The 21,544-nt window shown below is 37.8% G+C and overlaps 1 protein-coding gene and 1 pseudogene across 1 annotated transcript in view; both read left to right on the forward strand.

The window, feature by feature from the left end:
* The window catches only part of LOC138176033 (membrane-associated guanylate kinase, WW and PDZ domain-containing protein 2-like), a 1,726,709-nt gene that overhangs the window by 1,551,710 nt on the left and 153,455 nt on the right, over positions 1-21,544 (forward strand). The window lies entirely within an intron of this gene.
* On the forward strand, positions 1,787-2,330 carry LOC138176032 (SS18-like protein 2 pseudogene; annotated as a pseudogene).

Genomic DNA, 21,544 nt, shown 5'->3' on the forward strand with positions numbered 1-21,544 from the left:
CATTTTGAGGCATGGAAGATACCAGTGAGTTGGGAGTCAGCATTTGAAGTACAAGGACATTGTGAAAGTGTGTGAGCAAGGGACCACACATCTCAGATATGGAGAGTTAAAGAGCCAGAGTGAAGGATGTCATCCAGAAAGGACAGAATCTAAAAGATATGGTGAGAGCAAGTGAGGACTGATAGGCAGCCTGAGTGAGCTCCTTTGGCATCTTCACAATGTCCAAAGCAAGTGAGAAAAGCACTCTTCGCCATCTGTTGAATGGGCCCTCTATGACCAACCAACTCATCTGCGGGAAGTCGTGGACAAAGGCCAAACCAGAGAGGTAGGAGTAGCTGAGCTATATATCTACTTCTTAAAAGGAACTTTTGCTCCAACCGATCTCCAGCAGAGGTCACAGCTCCATTTGAGTAAATGTCAAATGCTATACTGGGGCTCCAAATGTCAAATGCACAAGCTCAGGATGAAAGGTAGGGCATGGCTAAGCACCAGCTTATCTTGTAAACAGATCTTGGAAGAGGAGGAGTGTTAATTAACTTAAAATTTAATAGAAATCAACAGCGTGACATGGCGGCAAACGAAAAGCTAATGTCACCTCTGTAGACTAACAAAATCTTGGAAACCATTCAGCCATTTCTGGAATGCTGTGTTCTTTTCTGGATGCTGCATCTTAGGAAGTATAATTGTAATCTGAATGGTGAGAGATGGGGATTATTTGAAGGAATTGGGGATGTTTACTACAGAAGATTTCGTCTGGGTCTTTTTGCATTATTTAAACATTATGAAGAACTGTCTAGCAGAAGTGGGATTACTAGTTTTACTTGGACCCAGAAGGCAGAATTAGGAGCATAGGTTGAAAATTGCCCTAGGACAGATTTAACTTGATACAAGCAAAAACTTCCTCTGGATAAGAGTTGCCTCAAAGCAGAGTATGTTGCCTCAGGACGTAATGAGATTGCTGTGGATGTTCAATTAGAGCCTTGGTGGTCACTTGTTGGGAAAGGTTTTGTTTGGGAGGAAGAGAGAAGAAAGAAGGAAAGGGAAAAGCATTTATTAATATGCCTACTATGTGCCAGGTACTAAGCACTTTATCAATATTATCTCATTCTGTCCTCATAACAACCCTGGGAGGTAGATGCTATTATTATGTCCATTTTTCAGATGAAGAAACTTAGATAACCTGCCCAGGGTCACTAAGTTTCTAAGTGTTGGAGGCTGCATTTGAATTCTGGTCCCCCTGACTCCAGGTCCAAGGCTATATTTAGTATATCACCTAGCTTCCTCTGACTGTACTGTATGATATGATTAATCAGTTGGGTTTGGTATAGAACTTCTTAAAACATGTGTAATGCATTGTATATGAAAAAGATTATGGGATAAGGGAATCTAGAACCACAGGTCTAGAACCCAGTACTAGTAGTAACTATGTGCCTTTGGGTAGATCATTTTGCTTCTCTGAGACTCAGTTTCCTGATCTATTAGAAAAAAAATTAAAGGTGGTTAGATTTCCTGGGCTCTAAGGTCTCTACGTTACATGATTCTATTAGGCTTATGTGATAGCATTATAGCTGGCCTTGGAATCAGAAGGATCTTAAGTCCTGCCTGTGTGACCACAGGCAAATCACTTAGTTTCTAAATGCCCTCAAGTCTCTAAGATAATAAGTTATGGAAGGGTCACTGATATGTACTGGTGGAGAGACTTTCCCCACTGGAATTTCTCTCATATTAGTAAAATAACAGATTAAGAACTACATTATTAGTTCCTGAGGGTTGCCACTCGGTTCCCGGGATGTCGGTAGCGTTTGTGCCAGAGCGGCTGAGGGGGAAGGCGGAAGTTAATCAGGAGACCATCCAGCGGTTGCTAGAAGAAAATGACCAGCTGATCCGCTGCATTGTGGAGTACCAGAACAAGGGCTGGGCTTCAGAGTGCACACAGTACCAGCATGTATTGCACAGAAATCTCATGTATTTGGCTACCATCACAGATGCTAGCCCGGCAAATGCTCCCAAAACAGTGGATTGATTGATTGATTAGTCTTTGCTTTTTGCCATATTGTGAGTATTTATCCTCTTCAAATAAATGGAGCCATGACCTTTGCCAATACCATTGTTGAAGTTGTACCTGGGAAACAGTACTTCAGGCCCATTTTCAAGGGCAAAGGGTTCAAGCAAAATATTAAGAGCAACTGGATGTTAAATGTCACTTTTTGTTACTCAGCACATCCCTCTAAGTAGTTGTCATGCAGCACATCATTTTTCTGAATTACCATCTTTAGCAGGAGAAAATCCATCAGGATACCTTTTCAGAACTTAATTCTTAGACTGTTGTCATAAAGGAGGCTGAGTGGGGACAGCAGGCATGACGCGTCTTGGCAGTACCCTATTATGTATGTACATATAAATGTAATTGTTTATTAAAGTTATGGTTCTCTGAAAAATAAAAAAATAAAAAAGAACTACATTATTTATATATACATATATGTTTGTGCATGTGTGTATATATATATACACATTTGCTTATGTATATATATGTTTTTTATCTCTACCTGCATATATAATATATACATACATGTATGTGTTATATATCTTCCCCCAATCCATCAAGGAATCAGCTAGAAGAAGCAGCACAGAAGAGCTGATATTAACCACTTGCATTTTCCCTCACCTATTAATAAAAGCTTCTTCCCGCACTTTTACCAGCATTGCAACATAGCCTCAAACTTAGAAGGGAACCCCTGCCTAGATTTTCTACAATGACAAATGACAAAGTACATTTGCTCATTGCTTAAGTTAAACTACAGCAGCTCACCTGTAGTTCATTTTAGTCAGTATCACTCATACAGCTTGTGAGTGTGCTTTAAAAACAGAAAAAGAAAAAGAGACAGGCAAGGGGAACACGTATAACTCTGGAGAAGTTGATATTAAAATAACTATAACTCACTGAAATCATACAGGGAGAGAAAAGACAACTAAGTGTTTTTGATCATTGGCTTAATCCCCATAAAAACAGAGTTGCATTAATTATGTATACTTAGAGAAAATATTAGAGTTTTTAAAAGAATGAACAAATGAGGAAAATATAAAAAATTGACCTCTACCAAGGGGGAGGTTTTAGAAAAGGTAAAGGGAACCAGAAATGCCAAGTAATAGCTATAATTTTTCCATCTCTCATGAGCTAAGGCCCCACCTAGCAAAGTGCCTGGAGCAGGTGGTCACTTACCAAATATTATTTAACATTATTAATTATTACTTCCTATCACTTTATGACTTCTCAATTTAAAAAAAGAACTTTAATGACTCTACATTGCCTATCTAGACTTCTGCTTCTTCTGAGACTCAGTGTGCTCTTCCCTATGGCCTCCACCTCCCTTTCCAGACTGACCTTCAAAATGGTGAATTCCTGAACCTTCCACTCCAGCCAAACTGTGCACCACATGCCTTGTACTTTCCCTTTTCTGTGATTTGGCTCACACCATTTCACCAAATGGATTGCACCATTTTGTCCTCCATTCAGTTCAATTAAACAGATAAATTTAGCACCTGGAGTTCATTTCTGAATGAGGGTATGGTAGAATGGGCGACTTTCAACAAAAAAGAGGGAAAGGGGAGATGACATTCCTAAAAGACATTTTAGGAATGGAGAACTACATAAGGAGACACCTAGAGACAAAAAAGGGCAGATGAAGGAAAGAGAGGGAGTATAGACCAATTTGTGTGGAATGTGTAACATCTGAAATGCTGCAGTATGAGACGAGGCTGGATGTGCAGGTTACAGCTAGATTATGGAGGGTCTTGGGTACCAGAGTTAGGAGTTGAACTTGATTTAGTAGGCAATAAAAAGCCATTGAAGGTTTTTTAGTGTAGCATTAATATGAACAAACTAGAACATTAGGAAAATTGCTAGAATAATGATAAAGAGATTGGGTGGAAAGGAGAGATATTTGAAGATGGGAAAGCCAATTAGGATGATAGTCCAATAGTCTAAGAAAAAAGGGATAATGATCTGTATGATGACATTTTTATTGTCACCATGGCCTACTATTCCCTTATTATTACTTAATTCTTCATACAGATATATCTTGACTTCCCTAATAGGTGATAAATTCCTCTACATCTAGAATAACAGTAATAATAATGATCATTATTATTACAGCTAGCACTTACATTTGACTTTAAGGTTTGTAAAGTGCTTTACAAAGAACCAGGTATGGTAGTGCCATTATTACCCCCATTTTACAGATGAGGAAACTGAAGCTGAAAAGGGCTAAAGTGACTTGCTCATGGTCATAAATCTATTGAGTGTCAGACAGGATTCAAACTGATGTCTTATTAACTTGAAGTCCATCACTTTATTCACTATAACACCTAACAGCCTGTTAGCAGGGCTACTTGTTTCTATCTTCTATGATTCCCATGGCAGTGCCTTTCACACAGCAGGTGTTCAATAAATGGTTTTTAGTTTGATATGATTCGGTCTAATCATAATGATACATCCATCCACAGTGGAAAAAAGAAGCATATCTTGCTTGAGAGTTAGGATCCTCTAAGCCTCCCAGACCTAAATCATGCTATAGTTCCTTCTTCATTCCCAAAAGACAGTAAGACATATCTGTGAAAATGTACAAAACAGCAGGTGATCACTTAGGAAGGAATTGTGTACAAGCTAGTTCTCTCACAGCATGAGAAATGGTGCAATAATAAAGTGGAACTAGAGAGATGTCCTAGAATATAGATGTCCCTATCAGTTGTCCTCATACTGTGCAAATGATTCAGTAGGCAGATGCAGCATTCTACAGTAGTATCCCATCATACACTGCTTTAGGAAACCAGAAGTAGGAATTAAACACACTCTCATGTGGCTACCTAGAATCAGGGACAGGGTGCCTAGTCTCTCTAGCTCCTGTGGGTCTCCTGAGTTTTCAGAAAGTCTGCCTTAAGCTACTTTCTGAATAGATTCATTCTGGAGCCTAGGAAAAGAGTTTATGGAACCATTAGTGGTTTTGCATAATTAGTGAGAAGAGCCTAGCAATATTATATCATTCTTAATGGGAATGTTTGGGAAGTATCCTAAGATCCTTAGGAAAAAGAATTTTCTTCAATTATCCTTTTCAAAGTCCACATGAATTAATTATATCATTCCCAAGGAGAAGATTTTGATGTACTATTATTGGTAAACAGATTGCACATGTATTAAGCTCCTACTATGTGCCAGTCACTGTGCCAACATTGGGAATAATAAAAAAAAATAGCAAGTAATCCAGTTCCTGCCCTCAATAAGCTTAAATTCTAGTCTTTCTAATAGGGAAAGACAACAAAGGCCAGGGGAAAAGGAGGTTGAAAGCTGGGAAAGAAGAGCTAGAAACAAAAAGATACAAGGAATCAAGGTCACTGGCAACACAGAAGGAGAAGGAGTCTGGAGAGAGTATAGACACGAGGGAGCAGCCATTTTTTCTTCAGAGTATCAAATCTTCTTGTTAAATGAGAACAAAATAAATGGGAAGTATCAAGTTCTTTTGATTTTCAAAATCTTTTCCATCACTAGTTGTTCTCAAACTTAAAATCAGTTTTTCTAAGTAAACATGAAAGAAATAGGAAAAAATAAGGCATGTAAAAGTCAAAATTTTCTACTTTCTGAGCACTGGAGTTGGCTGCGATGGAAAGAGAATATGGACATTTTCCTTTCTGAGTTCTGAAACCCAATCTCAACTAAAAGTCATTAAACTGTGAGAAGGAGCCTCTGAGGAAGTTCTGTGACTCTCAGTTATCCTGGAGAAGAGACAACAAAGCAACCTCAAGAAAACCTAAGCATTTTAACGATTCATTGAAAAATTCAGGGGCGCTTTTCATACTGTTTGAATGTAGCACATAAATCATAAGTTTCTCCCAACAGAGAATCACAGTGTAGGAGAGATTTTTGGTTGGTTTTCTTATTGTTTTATTGTTTTGTTTTTGGTTTTTTTATCATGTTGAGAGAATCCACAGGCAGTAAAGGAAGGTGGATGGCTTTTTACATGTCAGCTTTTCCACTCTCTCAAAAAATTGTAGATTTGTAAGGCCCAAATCTTTCCTCTGGGCTAAGGTTCTACAATGCCTTGTTACTCAAAAAGTAGGAGAGGTAAAATTGTAGCACAACATACTCTTCCACACAGCAATACCACTTCTAGGGTTGTATCCCAAAGAGATCACAGAAGCGGGAGGAGGACCCATATGTACAAAAATATTTATAGCGGCTCTTTTTGTGGTGGCAAAGAATTGGAAATCAAGGGATGCCCATCAATTGGGGAATGGCTGAACAAGTTGTGGTATATGAATGTAATGGAATACTACTGTGTTATAAGAAATGAGGAGCAGGTGGACTTCATAAAAACCTGGAGAGAATTATATAAACTGATGTTGAGTGAGAAGAGCAGAACCAGGAGAAATCTGTACACAATCACAGACACAATATATGTGTGACGACTAACTTCAATAGACTGGGCTCCTGTCAGCAATGTAAAGTTATAAGACAGCTCCAAAAGACTCATGATGGAAAGAGATCCTCATCCAGAGAACGAGCTGCAGAGTCTGAATGCAGATTGAAGCAAACTACTTGCTCTCTCTTTTTCTTGTTTTGTTTCCTCTTTCCCATTGTTCATTCCATTGATTATAATCCCCTACAACCTGACTAATGTTTAATGTGAAAGTATTTGTAGATCCTATATTTGATTGCACACTGCCATGGGGGCGGAGAGGGAGGATTGGAGGAGAGAGAGGGGAAGAAAATTTGTGGAACTGAATGTTGTAAACCAAAAGTAAATTAATTAATTAATTTTTTAAAAATTGTAGCACAAGTGAGAACTTCCAATCATATGTAAGCTATACCACTGTATCAACAAACTTGTTGTCACCATCCCAGTTAGTTGGGGAAAATTCATAGCTTAAAATGAACTCCTCCAGAAGACACATTTTTTTAACATTCCTTTTATGGTTTTGTGTTGGAATGCCAAGTTAATACTATTTTCCTCCTCTTCAAACTGTTGTATGTGAAAAACTAGCAGAAACTCTGGTGTTCATAATCATGTTGCCCTAGATAGAAGAGATCCAATAATGTGTCAGCTTACAGTGAGGGTTAAATGCAAGTATCATGTTTTATATACTCCATCTGTAGTATTCAAGAGAAATTTTAAGCACTGCTGAAGACTGGTGCTTTTCCAAGTTGAAAATTTTCAATTTTTTTCCTTTTAAAAATATGATATTTCTATACTATATTTAAAAATACTATATTTCTGTTATAATCCACATTTTTCACCAATGTTGAGTATGATACCCTGGGGCTTGTAGGCTTGAAGATTTTGGAGGGTTCTTCTTATACCTTGTGATGTAGTAGTCTTGAAACAAAAAAAACTTTACCTATAATATAATATTAGAAAATATTTAAGATTTTTATAACTATGATAAATAACCCTTTAAAAATGGAAACCAGGCTTATTGTTGACTTTTTTTACTAAGACTAAAATATAAAACAAGTCATTAATAACAAGAATTTGTAAAGTTGAAAGAGAAAATTAAATCTATATAACATAAAGATCAGATGTTATAAATTGAATGAATTTGTAAAAAATATTAAAAATTTTTGAAAAAAATCTAATACTCCTGCCTACCCTACCTAACCTCTGTGGAAAACATTTTTTTTTATTCCTTCTACCACTGACAGTTTTCCAGTTTAATAGGACTTGGGCTCATAGACAAATTATTTTCATACATAGTGGAATTTCCTTTTAAAATTTTCTTTTCTCAACCACATGTAAACCTGTAGACATTTAAAAAAAATTTTTGAGTTTCAAATTTTCTTCCTCCCCCCTCCCATCTCTCCCATCCTTGAGAAGGCAAGTGATTAGATATAGATTATACATGTTCAATTATACAAAATATTTCCATATTAGCCATGTTGCAAAAGAAAATGGAGACCAAAAAAATAACAATAATAATAAAGAAAAGAATTTTAATTATGCTTCAATCTGCATTTGGATACCATTCATCCTTTCTCTGGAAGTGGATAGCATTTTTCATCATAAGTCTTTTGGAATTGTTTTGGATCATTGTATTGCAGAGAATAGCTAAGTCATTCCCAGTTGATCTTCACCTAGTATTGCTATTACTGTATACATCGTTCTCCTGGTTCTACTCATTTCACTTTTCATCAGTTCATGTAAGTCTTGCAAAGTTTTTCTGAAAGTATCCTGCTCATCATTTCTTATAGTACAATAATATTCCATCACAATCATATACTACAACTTGTTTAGCCATTCCACAATTGATGGATATCCTTTCAATTTCCAATTCTTTTCTGACACAAGAAGAGCTGTTATCAGTATTTTTGTACAATTTGGTCCCTTTCCTTTGATCTCTTCCAGGTACAGACTTAGTAGTGCTATTGCTGGGTCAAAGGGTATGGATGGTTTTATAACCCTTTGGCCATAGTTCCAAATTGCTGTCTAGAATGGTTGGATCAGTTCACCAATAGTGCATTAGTGTCCCAATTTTCTCACATCTCCTCCAACATTTATCATTTTCCTTTTCTGTCTTATTTGCCAGTGTGATAGGTTAAGGTAGTACTTCCGAGTTGTTTTAGTTTTCATTTCTCTAATCAGTAGTGCTTTAGAGCTTTTTTTCATGATTATATCCTTTGTTCATTTATCAATTGGGGAATGATTCATATTCTTTTAAATTTGACCCAGTTCTCTATACATTTGAGAATTGAGACCTTTATCAGAGAAACTTGCTCTAATTTTTTTTCCTGTTTCTTACTTTCCTTCTAATCTTTCCTGCATTGGTTTTGTTTGTGTAAAAACCTTTTATTTTCATTTTTTTAAAGCAATTGGGGTTAAGTAATTTGCTCAAGGTTACACAGCCAGGTGTTTCTGGGTGGGTGCTAAATGTCTGAGGCCAGATTCGATCCCCAGGTCATCCTGACACTGGGGCCAGTGTTCTTACTCGCTGTGCTACCTGGCTGCCCCTGTGTAAAAACCTTTTAGTGTGATATAATCAAAATTATTCATTTTATATCCCATAATACTCTTTGTGTCTTATTTGGTCACAAATTCTTCCCTTGCATAGATCAGACAGGTTAAGATATTCTGCACTCCTGTAATTTGCTTATGCTATCACCTTTTATTTCTAAATCATGTATCCATTTTGACATTAGCTTGATATATGGTATGAGTTGTGGTTCTATACCTACTTTCTTCCAAACTGCTTTCCAATTTTCCCAGCAATTTTTGTTCAATAGTAAATTCTTCTCCCAAAATCTTGGATCTTTGGGTTTATCAAACACTAGGTTACTATGGTCATTTTCTATATGTATTGTGCACCTAATCTATTTCACTCATCTACCACTCAGTTTCTTAACCAGTACCAGATTGTTTTGATAATTACCCCTTCCCAAAGGTTTGCTCAGTACTAGAATGACCAGAGATCAAGAATGGGTCCAGTCCTCAGGCTCATCAGTTTTCATTCAGATGTTGGCTATATTATAATTCTTTAAGATAGAATGGGGTTGACTGTGCCCCCCCAAAATGCCTGAAGTTTGAGTCTCTGATAAGCAGCTATCAGAATGAAGATTTAGTCTGCTTCCAAGCACTCATTTTCCATTAGCTCATGTTCTAATATGTCACATGGATAGGTGGTACCATAAACATCTCAAAGAATTCTAGTATTATAGTAATATTAGTCTTAATTATTACTGATTATATCTAATAATGTTCATTGCACTACATGTGGTATCTTAGAATCAATTAGGTAGGAACATGGGAGGCTGCATGACATGATGGACATAGTGTTGGATATTAAGTCCCATAGATTGGGGTTCAAATTCTTCTGCCATTTAATGTGGAGTTGTGGATAAGTTATTTAATTGCTCTAAGCCTCAGCCTTCTTAACTATAAAATGCCTATAGGAGATAAAGCACTTTGTAAAACTTAAAGCATTATAAATGACTGCTATTATTTTTAAAAGATTTTAATCCCTGACATAAATACTATTCATAAAGGCATGGGGTGAAGGTGAGATAGAAAAGGAATATGGCATCTTGCTCCTCACCAGGCAGTTTATTTTACTTTCCAAGCAGATAACAGGATAAAAAATATCTCCCCTTCCTGTAGGCCCCTCATGATGTTAAGCTACTATCAAATACTGCAGCCAAGTTTTCTGTTAGTATTTGTAACTCCTGGCTCCAAGTTACAGAAAGGAAGGTTGCCAGGCACAGCTTTAGGCTCCAATTCATTTATATAATGATAAGCTTTGCAAAGGATCTGAAAATCAAGATCTGGCAGCCACCCAAGTCCACACCCTTGCTGTGAATAGATTGAGCTACACCTGGAGTTCTGGGGCTGGTGAATGGGTAAATGAACAGCACCACTCTCTTCCAGCAGAGTAGATTTGAATCCTGTGCTTTGGAGGGTTAGTCTCCCCTCCTTCTACATGGAGACTCGGAGGCTGAGAAAGGTTGAGTAACTTGTCCAAGGTTACATAGCTCCTTGCAGAAAAAGGACCAGCATTCATCTCATCTTTCCAATCCAACATATTTTTCTTTCCAATATAAACCCAGCAAGGGAAGACTCAGCTTTGTGCCCATAGTCAAGCACCACTGTGGCCCTGCAATGGTGACAATTTGGGTACCAAGGTCCACTGTTCTTGGCTCTGTTTTGTTTTTTTTTTTTTTTACCTCTTCCACAGTACTGCCCAATGATTGCATGCATATAATTTATATCAAATTGCTTATTGTCTCAGGGAGAGGGGAAGAAAGAGAGTGAGGGAGGGAGAGAATTTGGAAATCAAGATTTAAAAAAAAAAATGCTAAAAATTGTTTTTACATGAAATTGGGGAGAAACTTAAGATATAATTTTTTTAAATGTAGTGCCCAGTATCTGTTTGCCAAGGAAAGCACCTTTAAGAAGTGAAAATATCAGGGGCAAATTTACCATATGAATAAGTCTAGTATCCCTTTTCACTCTTTTCCCAATTATTGCCACATTCATTTCTTTACCTTCAATGTATCCATGTTCTCTTCCCTTCAGAATATTTCCTCTATTTCCTCTTCCTGGTAGTTCCTTTTTGGCTCACCATCCAAGTCTTTCTCTGCCAGTAGCATATCCTAGGCATCCTATGATCATGAAAACCCACAGGGTTACCACAGCACCCATACCAAAGACCATGTTACTACCTTGTGATTTCTCGTGAGTGTAAATTGCTTTACATACATTATCTCATTTGACCTCCTTAACAGTGTTATGAGGTAGGCGCTCTTATCTCAGTTTTATAAATGATAAAAGTCTCTGATTCTAAGTGATTGATGTTCCCAGGGTCACACAACTAGTAAGTGTCTGAGATGAGAATCGTGGATTTATATCTGGAAGGGACTTCATGGACCATCAAGTTCCATATACTTGTTTTATAGATGAGAAATCTAAGTCATAGAGATATTAAATAACTTATCCAGGATTGCAAAAATATTTATCTGAGGTACGATTTGAACTTAGGTCTTCCTAACTCAAAGTATAGCACTCCATTGTGCCACAGTACTTCTCAGGTAGTGTTGCATGTTGCTTCTTCTCTTGGCAGAATATTTTGTGATGAATGAATGAAATTATTTATTAAACTGTCACTCTGTGCTAAATGCTGAAAATAAGAAATGCTAAAACAAGACAATCTCTGTCCTCAAGGAGCATATATACAAATATGTGAGGACAACATATAGAGGGGGAGTGATAAACAGGGAGATAATTTGGGAAGTCAGTGACAGTGATTAAAAAAAAAGGATAGTTAGGTCTATATTTAATGTATAGAACTTCCTGTGTGGCCATTAGGTGGCGCAGTGAATACAGTGCTGAGCCTGGAGTCTGGAACTTATCTTAATGAGTTCAGATCTGGCCTCAGACACTTACTAGCTGTGTGACCTTGGGAAAGACACTTAATTAACCCTGTTTATCTTAGTTTCCTCATCTGTAAAATGAGTGAAAGAGAAAATGGAAAAACCAGTTTCTTTGCCAAGAAAACCCCCAAATGGAGTAGCAAAGAGTCAGATACAACTGAAAAAAAAAAAAAAAACAACTGAACAATAATAAAAACTTCCCATATGATACCCCTAGTCACCAGACTTCTTAATACAACATTAATGAGAAAATATAGTGTTACATTTGCATTACAAAGATTTCCCTCCCTTTTTCCCTCATGAAATTTGTTTACATTTTCAGATTAGTCTACACAATGCTTCTGTGAAGTCAATAAAACATAAGCATTAATAATCTAATTTTGTGACTAAAAAAAAACTGTGACATATTCATCCAGCTAATCAAAGGTCACACTAAAAATCTGTCCCAGAACATGCTACAGCTCTCCTATGCCCTCATGGCCTTCTTCTAAGGGTGTTTGTTACATGTTGAATTTCATTCAACAACACAGAATCACTGTATTCCAAATTAAAACCTGATAGATGCCCTGGTAGTTGAACCAAAACTTTGGCTTCTGTGAAGAGCAGAAGATCCAATAAATATTCATGTAATCTTCTGGATAACACATGGAAAAGGACAGCTGGCTCAGGAGGGATCATTTGCCTGGTTTAGTATCTGTTTCCATTTACATTAAGAAAATATCGAATGAGGTTATTATCCACCAGAGGGCTTAGGAGGTACAATGGAAGCTTGATACTGCCCCTGACTGCTTTTGACATTTAGCTATTGTAAAAGGGAAAATGTGTGAAGATAGCCAAATGACTTTTTACAAAACAGAATCTCAGCATCTATAAAAAAGAAAAGGATACGACAGAGATGGAACACATTGCATCTGTAAAAATGAGGAACAGGACTTGTCAGCAACACCTGCTTGTAACTATCAACCACTTCAACCTAGCCTGCTGAGAAATTACTCAGAGCCAAGTACACTGATGGTCCTGAAAACACTACCATGTTTAAAAAAATGGAAAAAAGAGAAGGAAGGAAGAAAATGTAGGTTTTATTAAAGTTTTTAACCCTAGTAACTGGGGTGTTTAGCTATGAACTGCGTTTTTATCACATTTTCTGGAAAAGTGTAGCTTTGAAAAATCAGCTGTTCTCAATAGTTTTATCTGTCAGGGGCACAGCAGGCAAATATCAATAGAAGTCTTTTCAGAGCTCTTATGTGAGTTATTTGACAATTTTCCCAAAAATATAGTAAATTTGTCACCTGGGCACTAAAATATTGGTTATTATAAATAATGTTGCTTCATTTTTTTAAAGGCCCCTAGAAACTAGAAAATACTGCCACGGTACAACAGAGGGAGCCTTGAGCTTGACAACGGGAGACATTTGTTCCTGTTCCAGCTCCACCACCACTGACTAGCTGTGTGATTTGGGGCAAATTACTTTACCTCTCTGAACTTCAGGTCCTTATCTACAAAACAAGATTGACAATTCTTGAACTCCTCACCTCACATAGTTGCAATAAATAAATAAATGAGACAATGCAGGAAAAGTGCTTTTATGCCCAAATAGTATATACATAATAACTCATTTTTACGTGGTGCTTTGAGGTTTATAGAACTTTTTCCTTACAACATCTCAGTAAGATAAATAGTAACAATAGTATTATCCACATTTTTCAGATGAGGAAATTGAGGCTCAGTGTAGTGAGCTGTTCATAGAAAGAGAACTTGAACACATTTCCTCTAACTGCAAGTTAAGTGGTTTTTCTATGCTTCCTTTCCATCTAAATAATAATAATTATTCTATTTTTATATGTTGGTGTCAATGTCTATTCAATTTTCTTCCATGTATTAGTATGATTCATTAGTGATTTGCCTACCTCAGTTTCTTCATCTATTTAAATGAGGATAACAATAGCGCCTCCCTCCCAGGGTTGTGGTGAGGATAAAATGAGATCATATGTATAAGCACTTTGGAAAACCGGAAGCACTATGTAAATACTAGCTATTATAATTAATACATCATAACAGGTTATTCACAGTAACAGAAGTAACAGAAAAAAACATTAAAAAAAAGGACTTTTAAGCTGCTTAGATAGATATTTAAAGAACGAAGGACTTCCGTAAGAACACACTTTACAAAAATTGCCCATTCTCTCATCTTCAATTAGGTATTCATCCTTACTTGGGGAAACAGAAATGGATAATTGCTGATAAGTTGATTCTGGCACCAAAACTAGAAAAGGAAATGCTTTTGTCTTTTCCCCCATTTCTTTCTCTTTCAGTGCTTTTTTTCCCGGGCACTTATAGCTTATTATTTTATCCATTTTCCATTGCAGGTATTAAAAACAAATGCTTTTCCAAAGTGAAAGCACCCTAAGGCTGAATGTGTATAACCAGTCAAGTCAGTCCAAATAGTCAAATCAGTTTGATAATGTAGACACAACTTAAGGATCCCACATTACTTGGTGACCTCATTAATGTGGGTATGCCTCCCCCTAGGGCAGATCAAAATCTATTTATATATACCCTTCTCATCTTGTATACTTGTTATCTGTCATGTCTGTACATCCTTGTTAGAGGATCCGCCTAATGGCCTTCTAGAACTTTGGGCATTTCATGGATCCCAGTGAAGCCATTTATCTCTTATCTTAATTCCTGACCAGCCCACCTTATTTTCCAGTCAAACATTTCCAGAGTAATATCTTCTACATTGCTTCTTGAACACAAATTATTACTAATGTACTACAGCCTGGTAGTTTCTACTGAAAACAAATTCGACTAGAAAGCATCTCTTTCCATCTTCACATCTGATCATATGCTCAGTACAAAGCATATAGTGGAGAATAACTGACCAGTTCAGCCCAAATGAGTAAATCGTTATATCTGCTGCCCCTCATAAAAATGTAGTCAAAATACCAGCTGCTTTAAAAAAAAAAATCTTGCGACTTGTTTGGCTACAAATTTTAGGGAAAACTTTTTCCTTGTCTTTTGAGAAACTGAATGTCATCAACTATTAATGAATTCCATTAAATGAAGCATCTTTGTGCTCTGGAGTAGAGTGAGGGGGATCACTCTGTTTGGAATTTTTACAATTTGCTTTAACCACAAAATTTTTAAATGGAATGTATTTTTTTTTACATCATCCTGACCCTGGTAACCAAAAATTCTTGCTTTGAGTACCTAATCTAATATAACGACTTTTCACTATCAGTACCCCATTCTTACAATGCCCTCCCTTTTTACCACCCCTCTAGGTTTCCCTGGCTTCCTTCCAAACTCAACTCAAATACTAATTTCTTCAGAAGACCTCTCTCAGTCTCTCCCCCCAAGTCATCACCCCATACTACTAGGGTCTTTCCTCTGTGATTATCTCCAATTTGCCCTTGTATCTGTATAATTCTTGAGTGTTATCTCTCCCACTAGAATGTAAACTCCTTGAGGGCAGGAGCGATGTATTTGCTTTCTTTATATCCCCAGCACTTAGCACAGTTCCAGGTGCTTAATAAATAAATGCTTATTGATTGAATGATATTCACTTAAGTATGTAGATCAAAATAGAATTCACCCTATCAATCAAAAAAAGAGGTAGAAAAATCAGTCAGTTTTCATCAATATGCTTAACAACATAGCAATCAGCAAGCATTTATTAAGGATTTATTATGTGCTACACATTGTACTATGTGCTGGAATTAGAAGTTAAGCTCAAGAATATGTATTTTTTAAATTATGGTTTACCAACAATAGTTTGGTAATGAAATGTTTTTCACTATTTTGATGGTGTTTTAGATCCCTCTTTTATTGCTGAGTCATTTTAGTCATGTCAGACTTTTGTGACCCTATCTAGGGTTTTCTCAGCAAAGATACTGGAGTGATTTGCCATTTCTTTCTCCAGCTATTTTACAGATAAGGAGCTGAGGCAAATAGAGTTAAGTGACTTGCCCAGGGTCACACAGCTAGTGTCTCTGGCCAGACTTGAACTCAGGAAGATGAGTCTTCTTAACTTCAGGCCTGGCACTTTATCTACTATGCCACCCGGTTGCCCTTTGATTCCCTCTATATTCCTTCTGTCATAAAAATCTGAGCTGAGTATGAGGTGTCTCACAACAGACCTCAGACTGACCACATTAACAATAGTGGCAGCAGGAGTGATCCCAGATAAAAGTCCACCTACCAAAATGTCTGCCATTTTACAAGGTGACTAAGGCAATCTTCTTCCACAAAAGGCCTCCTCTGGTGTCACATTATGGCATGGAAGTGACATGAGACTCTCCAGGGCTATGTCAGGGATCCAAAGTATTGAGCAGATCATTCCAAGTTGGAATCATTTCAAGTATAATTCCCAGATGACCGGATTGCAACTGCTGCCCAAGGGCCAGCCTTGTTAAGTACAGTAGAGATTCAGCACCAAAAATGCAGGGATGAATTTTTGTGCCAAGACAATCCATGAAACAGACGAAAATATAAAATTCCCCTCCGTCTGACGTGGCCCCCTTCCACCTCTGTAGTGATAGTGCCAGAATAGCAGAAAAAAATCGACAGGCTCAGGTGGCATGGAAGAGTGGTGATCTCAGAAGGGGGAAGGGATACTCAATGCTTGGGAGGTCACAGATCCATGAAAATGTGAAGTTGATTAAGTCTATGAAACTATCTTTCTCTTTACTACTCTCCATCTTTCTCAGAGAGTGTGAGAAGTTGTAGAACTGCCTTTTTGTTTTGATAATTAAAAATGTCTCTTTAAGTTTAATATAACACTCACCATTCTTCCTCTTCTTTGTTAAGCTGTCCCCTTGCCTTATCTAAGTCCTGCTGAGCCCACAATGAGCTCTCTTTGCAAATCTCTATTGTGCTTTTTGTTCATACCACAGATTTTGCATTTATATTCTGCCTTTTAGTTATAATTATTATGATAAATTATTATAAAAATATTATAATATAATAATCATGATCATAATTGACATTTTGTAGCTCTTTAAAATTTGGAAAATACTTTATGCCTGTTATCTTATTTTCTCAGTATGGTGAAATGGCTAATATACCAGATTTGGAGCCAGGAGGATCTGAATTCAGACCTACTAGAAGGATGGTAGTGGACAAATCACTTGGTCATGATGATAGCTGCCATTTGTACAGTGCTTTGAGGTTTGCAACAGCCCTTTTCGTGTTTGCTTTTTACAACAGTTCTGTGAGATAGGTGCTGTTATTTTGCCCATTTTATAGATGAGCAAACGGAGCCTGAGAAAAGATCAAGCGACTTATCCAAAATCTTGTACCAAGTGTCTACACAGGATTTGAATTCTAGGCCCAACATTCTATGCACTGTCCCACATAACTGCCTCTCTGACGCTCAGTTTCTTCATCTGTAAACTGAGAGAATTGAGTTTGACGGTCCCTTCCAGCACTAAATTTAGGATACTTTGACACAGTGATTCTTAGAGTAATCCTGTAAGGTAGTTAATACAGTTTTTGTTTTCTTGGCAAAGATACTGTAAGGGTTTGCCATTTCCTTCTCCAGTTCATTTTACAGATAAAGAAACTGAGGGAAACAGGGTTAAGTGACTTTCCCAGGATCACACAGCTAGGAAGTATCTGAGGCTGGATTTGAATTGGTCTTCCTGTCTTCAGACCTGGCAGTCTATCCACTTGTACCACCTAGCTACTCCCACAGGTATTATTGTTCCCCATTTAATATATTAGGAAATTGGTGCCCTGAGAGGTTCAATGGCTAACCTCTGGTCATATTGCTAGTACATGCCAGAGATAAAATTCAAAGCCGGGTCTCTCCTAAGTCCAAATCCTATTTGCTTTCTACTACACCATGATTTGCACCCTGTTCCCTCAATAAGACAGTAAGGTCCTTCTGTCCCAAGACTGTATCTTTTCAGCTTTGTGACACAGTGGAGAGAATGCTGGAATCAGGAAGCCCTGAGTTTCAGTTCAACATTAGTCACTTGCTAGATGTGTGACCTTGGGCAAGTCACTTAATTTTTTTTCTGCCTTCGTTTTCTCATCTGTAAAAGTAGGGAAATAATATTGCCTACCTCCCAGGGTGGCTGTGAGAATGAGATCTCTGTAAACCACTTTGTAAACAATGAAGCACTGTATAAATGCTAGCTGTCATCCTCATTCTCATTATTATTGTTAGCACAGTGACACATATAACCAATGATCACTAAATATATGATATATATATATATATATTGCAGTAACCCCATATTCTCAATAATTGAGTTAAATGATCATCGCAAAGAGCTCTTTGAATCCAAATGATAGGCTGCCCTTGAGGATTTTCTTTAAACAAAAATAAAAACAACAATAATTTAAATGAAATCATTTATCTTTATATCTCTGCAAATTTGGACCCAAGCTGTCTTTTTTGCTTCTCTCTAAACTAATGACATGCTGGGGGAGGGAGGGGGGAGGGTGGTCACCAAAACCAAAACCAAAACCATGCTCAGCTCGAAGGGGCTAAGTTGATGAGAGTTTCAGTAGATGTCCTTTGAAGAATATTTCATATTTTAGTTTGTCCTCCTCCTTTATGATACTCCTCACTGATTAGTTTGATTGCAAACTGTGCAGCATTCCCATCCATGTATAAGGCCACCTTGTAGGCTCTATTAATCCCGACATAATTAAAGTCAAATGTGAGTCATCTAATGCCATGCTTTTTGTGTCTCAGAAATGGAACAAAGAATAGGTAGCACATAAGAGATATGAAAGGAAGAAGCCCTTGAAAATATTTTGTATCAGGACTCTGCTGGTTGCAGGAGCCCACAAAGAATCAATTCTAATTGTCAATAAGGAAATCAAGGACCAAGACCCTACTATCCATTTTTTTTCCTGCTCCTCCAAAGAACTAAATACCATGTATTGAGTACACAATCTTTATGCAACATATGCTTTTTCACTAAAGGAAAAACTCAAGTCTACAAGATGTCATTGATTCACACTATCCCATTCCGTGATATGTACACCAGAGTTACAAGCAGCTCTTATGGTTCAAATCATCCACATAACAAGGTCAAAGCACCAAAACCCAACAACTAAAGAGAAAGGACATCACTGATCCCTGCAGCTGTGAAGTTATAAAAGCATAGAATCACGGGATTTGGGTGTGGGTCATCTAGTCCAACAATTTCATACTTTAGTTGAGTTTACATGAATGAATATGGAAAAATAAATAATAGATGGTGCAGTGTCAAAAAGAGCAATTTCATCCACAGAATATTCTAGCATAGCATTGTTTCCTTGGTATGAGCTGCTCTACAAAATGTGTAAGGTGCTTTTGCAAAAATAAAATAATCAACAAGCATTTATTAAATGCTTACTGTGTGTCAATATGTTAAGAAACAGGGATACAAAAAAAAATGCCACAGTCAACGAGCTTACATTCTATCAAAGAAATCAACATTGATACACATAAGAAGATACAAAATCTATACAAACTAAAAGAAAATTAATTCAATGGGGAAAGCATTAACAGCTGTGGAGAATAAAAAAGGCCTCATGGGAGGAGGTAGACTTGAACTGAATTTTGACTGAAACTAGGGATTCCAAAACACAAAGGTAAGGAGAGAGTGCACTCCAGGCCTGGGGGAAGAGCCCATGCAAACCCACAGAATTGGGGAGAGGAGTGAGGGGGATGACAGCAAGTTGGCTAGCTTGGATGGATTATATAGTACATGAAAAGGAACATATGTTTAGAAAGGTAGGCTAGAACTAGGTTGGGAAAGTCTTTAAATGCCAAATGGAGGAGGGCAATAGGGAGCCACAAGGGTTTCTTAAGCAGAGAGGTGGCATGGTCAGGCCATATTTTAGAGAAGGAGCATTGCAATGAGGGCAGTGGATTGACCTTGTCGTCAGGGACACCCATGTTCAGGTCGGGCCTCAGATATAAAATAGCTGTCCAAACCTATTCCAGCCACTTAACTTCTGAGTTCCCTCTAGATGGTTCTCTATAGATAATAGATGCATTGTTGAATTCCATTGATACAAACAGCGTAGTAGTCCACACCAATGAAATCACAGTTCTAGACTATATGTATATACATGTAATATATGTATGTTTGTGTGTGTAAAAATGGAGAGAGACAGAGGAAAGGAATGGACTGGCCTTAAAGAATGCACGGATATTCCCTTCCTGGTTTTGGTCTAAGCAGCTACATGAAATCTTGGGGGGACCCTCTTTCAAGCCATGTATGACTGAGGGACTTGTTCTATATGATGAAAAAAAAGTTTTATATTTGGCTAAGGAGCAAGAAAAACTGATGACTTAGAGGTTTCTGATCCTAAATGGATGATTATATAAAAGGAGTCACCCACTCCTTCCTTGATCTCTTTCCTTTGTGACTGTCACTTGTCTGAGGCTGGATTTGAACTCGAGTCCTTGTGATTCTGGTGTCAGTGCTCTTTCTCCTTGGAACAGCAAGACCCCTGAGGGTGTTCCCCTCCCATCTTAATTTTTTTTTCTTTTTTTCTAATTAAAGGGGACATCTCCTTTACTCACTTCTCAAAGAGGCCTGTTCACACTGGGTGGGCATTACTTCACTCTGAGTGCCTGAAAAGGCCTTAGCCCAAAAGGACCAGGGTCTCCCATTGCATCCTGAGTCATCTCCAGTCATCCTGATCTATATCTGGCCACTGGATCCAGATGGCTCTGGAGGAGGAAGAGAGGCTGATGACCTTGCACAGCCCTCCCTCACTCAAATCAGAGTCAATTGCAAGTCATGTCATCATTTCCCTGATGCCATGTTCCTCTTCGAAAACAAAGGACAAACAACACAACGACAACAAATCCTTTGTGACTGTGAGGAGGTAGAGCTACTTTGAATTGCTTCCAAGGGAAGAATGGGGGAATGGCAGCAGAAGATCCAGAGGTCCCAGCAGAGGTCTTATCAGCAGTTAGAGCTGAATGGAATGGAGTCAGACTCAGGCCTATGTTCCTCACACATCTGAATATAGCCAGGTAATAGGGCTATTGGCTGCAAGGTTCAGAGCAAGAGTGCTGATTTGACCTCTCCCCCTATACCTGACCTAGATCATTCAGCTCTCAATGACAATGAAATGTCTAAACTCTCCTGGTCACCTAGATATTTCCATCTCAAAATACTTGTTAGCCTATGATCAAGAAAGACACACATAAGTGAAAAGAGATAACCATGTTCTCCTGGCTGCCACAGTCAGGTGGAAGGTAGGGTAACTGGTTGTCTTCTAGAACTAGCTCTGGTCAGGGGAGAGGGGGTGTCAGCTCATGGTACAACCCCAGGGGAAAGAAAGTGGGGAAGAGGTGGTTGGCCCTTTTTGCATACCCACTCAGGACTCAGCAGCAACTGCGTCCACAGTTTTTCCCACTCTGTACCCAACTGGAAGGTTATTTGGAATCACATGTATCAGCCATTAGATTATACATGGCAGGAAACAGGGTCTGCCCAAGTTTCCATATAATCATTTTGAATTTAACAAGGCAGGAAATAGCTGTATGTGCTTTAAAGACTGCCCTTTCCCTTCCTCCATAGGTTAATCCACCCCTCTTGCAAAGCACATACACACACATGCAAATGTGTGTATGTATATGTGTGTGTGAATATGTTTATGTGTGTGTATATGTAC

This window comes from Petaurus breviceps, unplaced genomic scaffold (genome assembly GCF_028583685.1).
Source record: "Petaurus breviceps papuanus isolate PSGF00001 unplaced genomic scaffold, PetGlider_PUasm1.0 80, whole genome shotgun sequence".
Taxonomy (NCBI): domain Eukaryota; kingdom Metazoa; phylum Chordata; class Mammalia; order Diprotodontia; family Petauridae; genus Petaurus; species Petaurus breviceps.